General features: G+C 43.6%; 1 protein-coding gene across 2 annotated transcripts in view; it reads left to right on the forward strand.

Annotated features, from left to right (window-relative positions):
• MTURN (maturin, neural progenitor differentiation regulator homolog) overlaps window positions 1-6297 on the forward strand; it is a 32547-nt gene extending 26250 nt beyond the window's left edge. For both annotated transcript variants that reach the window (XR_010322725.1, XM_064290111.1), the window contains exon 4: window positions 2434-6297. The gene's annotated coding sequence lies outside the window, so the exon portion shown is untranslated. The remainder of the gene's footprint in view (window positions 1-2433) is intronic.
• The last annotated feature ends 3233 nt before the right edge of the window (window positions 6298-9530 follow it).

Genomic DNA, 9530 nt, shown 5'->3' on the forward strand with positions numbered 1-9530 from the left:
ACCTTGCCAACATGCTTTCCTTAGGGTCCCAGCCACACGACAGCTACCTTAAAACGTGTTTCTGTTGGTGTGTTAGGGTCCATGTGCTCTCGTGCTCGATCCTGTGGGGCTGGTGAAATTTTGTTCCTTAGCTGGATGGAGGGTAAGATAAAGCTTATAGAAAATGTCCTTGTCCAATTGTACATGCCCTGCCTATGGAAGACAGGTTTCTTTTATGCCCTGACAGATTGGGGCTTTGGACGTGGTCTAAGTTTAACATAACTGAAAAGAAAGGTTTTATAGGAAGAATAGCTGGAAGCGAGTGAAAGATGAGCACTTTCATTTTTTTGCCATGTCATCCAGTAAACAGAAGTGAGAGTTAAAGAGAGTAAATGAGTGTGTGTGTGTGTGAGAGAGAGAGAGAATGAGGGAGAGGGAGCGATGATTGATTGGTTAATTGTTAATCACTGTGGGCCAGCTGTGCAACCATGTTCAAGGTAATGTTACAAAATCTTGGTCCTGGGTTTGGGTCATGGTGACATTTCTCTGTGGTTACCTGATTACTTCCCTCTGCCTAATAATCAGAGCAAGCTGACTTTGGGAATCAGAGAGTAAGCTATGATCCACGCCCCGCCCCCCACCGCCCCCCCATGCAATACCTGTCTCCACCATGGATTCAGTTATACTGAGGCGTCCACTCATGTCTCCCGGGCCCATGGAGCACATAGTATTTTTTTTTTTTTTCTTTCACCACAACTAGTACTTGAAAAGTCTCATTTAGGGATTCTCCTTGTGCCCTGGTGCCAGAGTTAAGTTTCTAGTGGATGTAAGTGAAAACCTCTCTCCTTTGATAGTTCCTGTCGTTTTTCACATCTACACAGAAACCATTGTCTAGCACAATTCCATCTCTGAATATTGTTTGTTTCATAAGAGCACAAAGCGTATGGACCCAGGGGAGCTGTGATACCAGGGTGCCATCAGACTTTATATCCTAGGAAGCTGCCTTGCACATAAAATCCACAAGGTGGGAACTGTGGAAGGAACAACTCTTATGTACCCTGGCCTGAGAGGCAGACCAGGAAGAGCCAGGACTTCATTTGGGCTGGGTGGAGGTGAGTAAGGGAGATGGCAAAGTTAGCTTCTGACTTGGAAAGACCAGCTGAGACCAAATTCTCATGTAATGTGCAGAAAAACTTTCCATGGCCGTCTTGCTAGAGGCCTGCTTTCCTCAGAGGGATGACTAGATGTTGAGAAGCAAGGTCTTGTGTTGGTGATGGCCTTGTGACTTTGAAAGTGCCCCCCAGCTCAAGGAGACAGCAGGTATTCTGCAGATATGGTGGAGTTTTTTTTTCTTCCATTAAACAAGCTGCCAGCCAGAGAAGCCTGTCTTTACGAAGTGCTAATAGATCCAAGGAAACCCTGGTGGCGTAGTGGTTAAGAGCTATGGCTGCTAACCAAAAGGTTGGCAGTTCATATCCATGAGGCATTTTTCTTTGGAAACCCTACAGGGCAGTCCTACTGTGTCCTGTAGACACGGTATGTGTTGGAATCAACTCAATGGCGACGGTTTTTTTTTTTTTTTTTTTTTTGAGTTTTAATAGATCCAAGAGACAGTCCAATCATCTGGCAGGTAGAACATGAGCCAAACTCGGGTCTTGGTCTCACTGGCAGCTGCCAAGGAGGCCATGGGTCAGGAATAACCCAGTGGCCAGCGAGGCAGGGGCAGAGCCCGCCTATTCCAGCTTGCTTCAGGGTTGTAGGAAGAGCACAATGTAAAAAGTGGTTCACAGATCCCTCCTCCCTATAGTGAGTGGTGACTCCAAAGAGCGGCCATTGCTGATGGCTTATTCTTCAGATTACCAGAGAAGCCTAAATTAAAAATAAAATAAAACAATTCTCTTTCATAAAGACCCAATCACTTACCTTGGTCTTATGATACCAGATATGACATGAAAAGCTGAAGTCTTATAGATTTTATACAGAATAGTTCTACACCTTGCCAGGATGCCAGTAGCATGTGGTGTCCATGGCAATATGGTGTCCAGGGGAAAATATCTATAGCTTATGCTCATTGGGCGAACTGTTAAATAACATGTTGTCCTTTATATTTTTATTTAAATTCAGGTTACAAAAGTAGAGGGCCTATGAGCATTTCATGCTCAGTACCCCATTTAAGCACTGTTAAGCTGAACAGGCACAGGCAGTTAAAGCTTTGTCAGGCCACGTAAAAATAAACTTTTAATTTGCTTAAAAACATATTAGAGGTATTTGGTACCGCAGAGAAAGCCTACAGTCTGTTCTTTGTAAAAATACATTTTCCTGGTTTTTTTTGTTTGTTTTGCTTTGCCTTATTAAAGATTAGTTTTTACTAAGTACCCTCTGATATCTAGGTAGGTAAAGATGAGAGCAGTACTGTGTACAGATGTCAGCTTTTTAGAGAAAGTAAATCTTCAGTTCTAGGGGAAATCTGAAATTCTTGGTGATCCAGCCTTCATTTGTGGATGGGAGCAAGATTCAGCCATCTACATGAGACGCAAAAGCACGGAGCAGCTTTTTTTAGGCAAGAACTGTTTCATGTAGGGTGTCTGTGCTTTCTTTGCCTTTATATTTCCTTTCGGAGAAATCTCTTGTAAATTACAAAACTGTGAAATGGGTTGCCAAAAACTATTGCCCTTTGTTAGATGCTTTAAACAGTGTAAATCCTGTACTGAACCCTGTCCACATCTGCGCCCTCCTCCCTCCTGAGAGTGAGGATCTCATCCAATGATGTAATTACCATACGCTTGCTATTAAAGAGCCTTCCAAAATCCTGTGATGTTTGTCTCTTTTTTACTCCATCCACAATGTTTGGTTCTAAAGAAAATCTAATGTGGTTTATAAATGAGGAGTAAGGAGCATCAGCTAGTTTTGTGGTTGCTGCTTGGGGTAAGGGGAACAGCTGGGAGACAGAGGAGGAGGAAGGAGGCTACATAAAACATTAATGTAGACTCAAATGTTAATAATTCATGTGTTTTGGGATATTAATATATCTGTGCTGATGCCATAGCTGTCATTTAGTAATCTTCCATTTCTCCTTTAAACTAGTACTTTAGTTTTGTACGTGAGGACCCAAAATCTCTGGGTGGTGCAAACAGTTTGTGCTCAGCTGCTAACCAGAAAATTGTCGGTTCGAACCCACTCAACAGCACTGCAAAAGAAAGGCCTGGTGATCTGCTTTTTTAAAGATTACAGCCAGGAAAACCCTGTGATTCTGCTCCGTAATACACTGGAATCGACTCAGTGGTAATGAGTTTGGGTTTTTTTTAGTCAGGAATCAGGAGTCCCTGGGTGGCACAAATGGTTATGCGCTTAGCTCCTAACTGAAAGGTTGGTAGCTAAGCCCACCCAGAGGTGCCTTGGAAGAAAGGCCTGGTGATCTACTTCCAAAAGATCACACTCTATGGAGCAGAGTTCTACTCTGACACACATGAGGTTGCCGTGAGTCAGAATTGACAGCAACTGATGTCAGGAACCTTTTGTGGCACCAATTAGAAATCTATATCTTACGGTCATTCTATGGATGACATGACACCATTTCCCCACCTCGTTCCTCTCAGGTATTGTTATTCACTTTACAAAAATAGCATTTAAAGAATAAATCTGGAAGTTGTTGGTAAGTGTATTATTTGTTGAAGAGATGTTTCTTAAACAAATGATTCTCCATAGATTGTTAAATTAGATTTTAGAGATCGGTTTAGTGGGCGCAGTGTGTACATTTTAGATAAACTGTGGTTCTTGGTTTTCAGTACAGCTGTGGTCAGTGTACTGAAGTGGGGGGACAGTATGCACCTTTCCAAACCTCACTCTGGACCTAGGAGGCTGACTGCTCCTTGGTGGTGTGTTCTTCCCCAAACAAAGCCTTTCTTATGGGACAATGCCTTTGTAACTGTTAGTTGAGCACTCTTATAGGTTTATTTTCTACAGTGCGGATTGGCTTCTTTAAGTATAGGGACAGGTTTTAGAAATACCGACACCTGTCCAATTAATCTTTCTGAAATCACTTGGTCAGTTGGCTGGGAAAGAGGCAGAGATTCTAGCCCAGGCCAGACTCCTCCCTCACTGACTGATGGTAGGCACGTGGCTCCCTGGTCTTTATTTCCTAATCTGTACAAACCAGCTGTGTGGCCCTTATCCCCTCTGGCACTGGCATTTTGGGAATGTATCTCATCTTGACTAGTAGAGTTGGTGTGGAGGATGAAGAGCGTAGTTTTTGAGGGAAACCCTGTTTCACCAAACCAGGGCTGGGCGACTGGTATTGGCAAAATGGTATTCTCTGATTTTGAACCCCTCTGCCTTTTACTTTTAGAAACAAAGGTCCCAGTTGATATACCGTATTTTTATCAAACAATGTATGTGTTACATGTATTTTGTCAACTACACAACTCCTTTCCTCTACACATTACCTTTGTAAGCATGCTGTGCCGGTTTGTTTTTTGCATGTTGCTGCCTTCAGTTTTTAATTCTGCTCACATGGAAACTTCACTTAAGGTAGGTATTGATTATATATTCCTTGAAATGTAAGCCAAAGGTGTTCACGTGTAGATCAACTTGAGCTAATGAGCTATAATACCAACTTAAATCAGTAGACACAAACACACAGTTTTGGTTGTTTATTTTCCGATGACCAGGTGTGGTAGTTACCTGGTACTGCTATAACAAATACCACGAATGGGTGGCTTTAACAAACAAATTCATTTTCTCACAGTTTAGGAGGTTTGAAGTCCAAATTCAGGGTGCTAGCTCTAGGGGGGAAGGCTTTCTCTCTCTGTCATTTCTGGAGAAAAGTCCTTGTCTCTTCGGAGCCTGTTTCTGGATGATCTTCACATGGTTTGTCATCTCTCTTTCCCCATCTCTGCTTACTGGCTTGCTTGTTTAATCTTTTTATATCTCAAAAGAGATTGACTCAGATGCACCCTACACTGATCCTGCCTCATTAACATAACAAAGACAACTCTTTCCCAAAATGGGATTTTATAACCACAGGCATGCAGGTTAGGATTTACAACACATATTTTTAGGGGACACAGTTCAATCCGTAACACTAGGGGGACTACCAGACTTGATCCATGACTTCTCGACCATAGCTTATACCTTTAAAAAAATACCTTTACGTTTATCATCAAAAGTAACAATGATTTACTTGTAATATGTGAGGACGGGTGAATGAAGCAGAAGTTCACTTCTGGAAAGGTCATGAGACATGAGTGGTAACTAATTTAATTTCATCATTTCTGCACACTATACATGTGGGCGTGTTATTTATGTGGGCATGTTATTTTTTTAAAAAAAATACTGTAGTAAATATATATGAGCCCAACTAGGTTGTCCCTGAGTGCTTTCTCCTTTCTTCCTACACTTCCCTTCTCTTTGTAATCAATAATAGATATAAAAACCTACACAAAATAGGAAGTTTTGGGACCCTTTGCTTAGGCATATGAGATAAATCTCATTTCCTTTAGAAATGAGACTCTTTTATGTGGTAAAGTCAGGCTGGGTAGGGCACACATTTCCCTACTCTTCATTGTGAATGTGTATGGGTTGAATTAAAATAAGCAAAACAAAACCCCACTACCCAGTGTTTGAACCTGCAGCAGGGTGGGAGCAAACAGTGGTGCATGTGTGTGCAGGAGTATCTGGCGGATAGTTTTGCCTGGTGCCTGCTGATGGGGTGAGTGAACAGTCCTCTCTCCATTTGACAAGCCCGGCCATCTGGAACTTTGGAAACTCAAGATGCGTGTCCTGAGATAGCTGGCACTGTGCTCTTTCTTGGAAATCCTGATGGTGTAGTGGTTAAGAGATGTGGCTGCTAACCCAAAGGTCGGCAGTTCGAATTCACCAGCTGCTCCTCAGAAACTCTATGGGGCAGTCCTACTTTGTCCTGTAGGGTCGCTATGAGTCAGAATCGACTCGACAGCAGCCGGTTGGTTGGTTGGTGCTTTTTCTTAATATTGAAGTAGGCAAATAGCTCATTTCACAAACATGCATAACCCCATCTGTCATTTAAAAGGTCTTGTTCAATTTTTTTTTCTTTTCTAAAGCTATTATCCCATCTCTCTCTCGCATTTTGTCCTGACTCTCTGTCCCATCAGCTGACTGGCTTTCTCTAATTACACATGTACATATAGGTATGTTTCCCGAAGATTTAGCCTTTGGTTTCTTATTTACACAAGATTTTCTTCATGGTTTTATTTCATCTCACAACTACCACAAGAAACTCTCAGCTAGTAAGTATTAAACTATTAATACTTTATCTCTGACCTACTTTTTTTTTTTTTTTTTGGAGAAGAAAACAATGTAATTTATAAAAATCTCGACGAGCTGTAATTAAACAGTCAAAGAACAAAGTAGGCATTTCCCAATAAGGAACCTTTAAAGTAGCAGACAGATTTTCTAGGAAAATACGGCAACAACATTGTATGTCAGAAACAAACAAAAAACCCAAAAACGGGCAGTAAAATTAAGCTGGTCCTTTGGGATGCTTTTTAATTGGAAGCCTCTAGAGGTCAGCAGTACATAAAGAAAGGGCTCCGAGTTCAGGGTAGTCTAGCCGCCCTGTCTGTACAGAGCCTTTGGGAAATGAGGGCTAGCAACTCCCAAAGTGGGAAAAGAGTAGTAAATAGCTCTGCTGTGCACAGGACATGAAGATGGAGAGTCCTTTCCCTTATACCCAAATACGTAATACTTGGCTCGGGTTGATTTTTTTCTTTCTCATCTATCTTTCTCTGCAGCTCTCATGCCCGTGTGCGCACACGCTGTCAGCTCAATAAACACGACTTATTGACCAATCGATGAAGCGTGGCATTTAACTCGCTGTAAGAAGGGCCGGGGAAAATGCCAAAGATGACATCGGAAGGCACATTTCATTTTGCTTTGAGCAGGGTGAAAGCTACTCTGCTCTGAGACCTTCCTCTTTATTAGCCAACAGGTTTTGTTAAATCGTGCAGCTTCCAATCACACGTAGGTGTGGTAGACAGCACTGGGACCAGAGATTTCTACTTGGAGCCCAGATCGGGTTCCGTAAGGCCTAGGTAGGTGGTCGTAGTGGTGGGGGGGCTTGGTGATCCATAGGAGTTCTGGCCAGAATTGAGGTAGCTGGGAGCCCCTAAAAACTGGTCAGCTCTCCTGGGGCCTCTGAGGTACAAACTCAAGAGCACCTTGCAGGAATGGCCACAGGCCTTGCAGACCACCAGAGGCCAAAGGCAGCCCTGGGAGTTCCCAAAGGCTCCTAGAGTTGCCCCGCGGTTTCCTTTTAGCCTAACAAGGAACCAAATCTAAAAAAAAAACCAAACCCATTGCCGTTGAGTCAATTCTGACTCATAGCGACCCTAAAGGACAGAGTAGAGCTGCCCCACGGGGTTTCCAAGGAGCACCTGGTAGATTTGAACTGCTGACCTTTTGGTTAGCAGCCCTAGCACTTAATCACTATGCCACCAGGGTTTCCCAACAAGGAACAGGAAGGAGAAACCACACAAAGGCCTTCTTCCCCTCACTCTCCATTGCCCCTTGTGTTCAGCGTTTTTATGGTTCCTGTCCGATCCGCACCACAATCAGACGACATTGAAGATCAGTCTTTGCTGGGTGATCGGGATGAGCCTAGGGCCCACTCGCTGAGAAAGAATATTGGTACCACCCACCCACTGCTGTTGGTAGAGAGAACAACAAACATGGCACCAGCACAGCAGAAGCCCAGACTCCGTGGAAAAACATCCTAACACTCAGCAGGCTCAACAGTGGCGTCACTGCTACATTAGATTTTGAAATGTTGGTTGTAGATCCTGGTGAATACGGACAAAAGTTCTACGTTACTGTGTCCCTGTTGTTGGCCATATCCTTTGCCAGTACAGAACAGCCTGGTGACTTTTCCATTGTTTTGTCCTGAATCCGAGTGGATATACGCAAAATGTATATGCTGTTACATATATAACATTATTTTATTTAACAAATGTTTATGTAACCAAACCCAAACCCATTACCGTCAAGTCAATTCTGACTCACGGTGACCATACAGGACAGAGTAGAACTGCCCCATAGTTTCCAAGGAGTGTTTGGTGGATTCCAACAGCAGACCTTCTGGTTAGCAGCCATAGCTCTTAACCGCTACGCCACCACTGCCCCCACTCGGAATCTCAGAAGCAAGGAAAGCAGGTTTGGTGCACCAACAGCATTTCTTCTTGGATACTAATATGGATGGACTTCCCTTGCATCAGTGGAGGTAACAATGGCTGAGATCATCTACACAAGCAGATGAGCTTAAACGGGAATTGAATTTGCCTTTGAAATGCATTTTTTAATTCCCGTTCATTCCCTCTGCACAGCATTTTATAGACAAATGTGGCAATTACGTAGCAGTGGTGGTATTGACATTACGTGCCCACGTTGTTGTATCTGCGCGGAGGTGGGAAAGGAAAGGGTTGGAAGGCAGGCTGGAAGTATGTTTGGATTATGCGAGGAAGGCACATGGAGGCTGAAATCCCCAGTGTGTGTAACGGTGACTCAATTGTGCTCTATTCGGGATCAGCAGAGGAGCGCTTTCTTCCTGCTCTCAGGCCCTGGCTTGACTAGAGGGTAAACTCCTGCTGCTGGTTGTTTCAGCTTAAGTTTGGGTAAAAGCCCTTTTTTTATGAGGAAGGAGACACGTAGTAGTCTGTAAGGCTCTCATAAAGGGCTTTTCAGGTAGTAAGATCTAAGAAGAAAGGTCCAGAAAAGGTAGGTAAGCTGGTGGTTTCCTCAGCCTTGCCCTGGCAATTGAAAAAAAAAAAATGCAGGAGACCTGGGTTCGGTTCCCAGCCAATGTACCTCATGTGCAGTCACCACTTGTCTGTCGGTGGAGGCTGGTGTGTTGCTATGATGCTGAGCAGGTCTCCGTGGAGCTTCCAGACTAAGACGAGGAAGAAGAGCCCAGTGATCTACAGTGAAAACCCTGTGGGTTGCAACGGTCTGATCTGCAACCGATCATGGTGATGGTGCAGGACCGGGCAGTGTCATTCTGTTTTGCATGGGGTCGCGGTGAGTCAGGGCTGACTCCACAGCAGCTAACGACAAGGAGATTCTGAGTGTCATCACGTCGATCCCTTATGATTGCATGACCCTCGGGGACGTGAGTGTGAGTGGCTACAGGGAGAACACGGTAAACCTCAGGGCCAGTGCATTCTGCTTTTTTCCAATGATGCACAGGTGAGAAAATGAAAAACAAAAAGGACATGAAATTTGAAATGCAAGTGAGATGAAAATAAACCTTCGAAAAATATAAACACTCCAAGGATTATAAAGCTACACAGTTTTAGAAAGATGAGGAAACAGTGTCCGTGGTGATGAAGAAAGACCAGTTTTCTGGATCTGACCTTTGCTTCCCAAATGACCTTTGTTCTTTTAGATCGTCCATTTCTTCACTCTGAAATGTTAGGGAGCACTTTGAGCCTCGGGCTATGAGGAGCTATAACAATACAAACTGCTGTGGGCAGTCTGCTTTAGAGTGGGTCGGGAAAGTGTCCGAATTTTAAGATTAACTGACT

This window comes from Loxodonta africana, chromosome 8 (genome assembly GCF_030014295.1).
Source record: "Loxodonta africana isolate mLoxAfr1 chromosome 8, mLoxAfr1.hap2, whole genome shotgun sequence".
Lineage (NCBI taxonomy): Eukaryota > Metazoa > Chordata > Mammalia > Proboscidea > Elephantidae > Loxodonta > Loxodonta africana.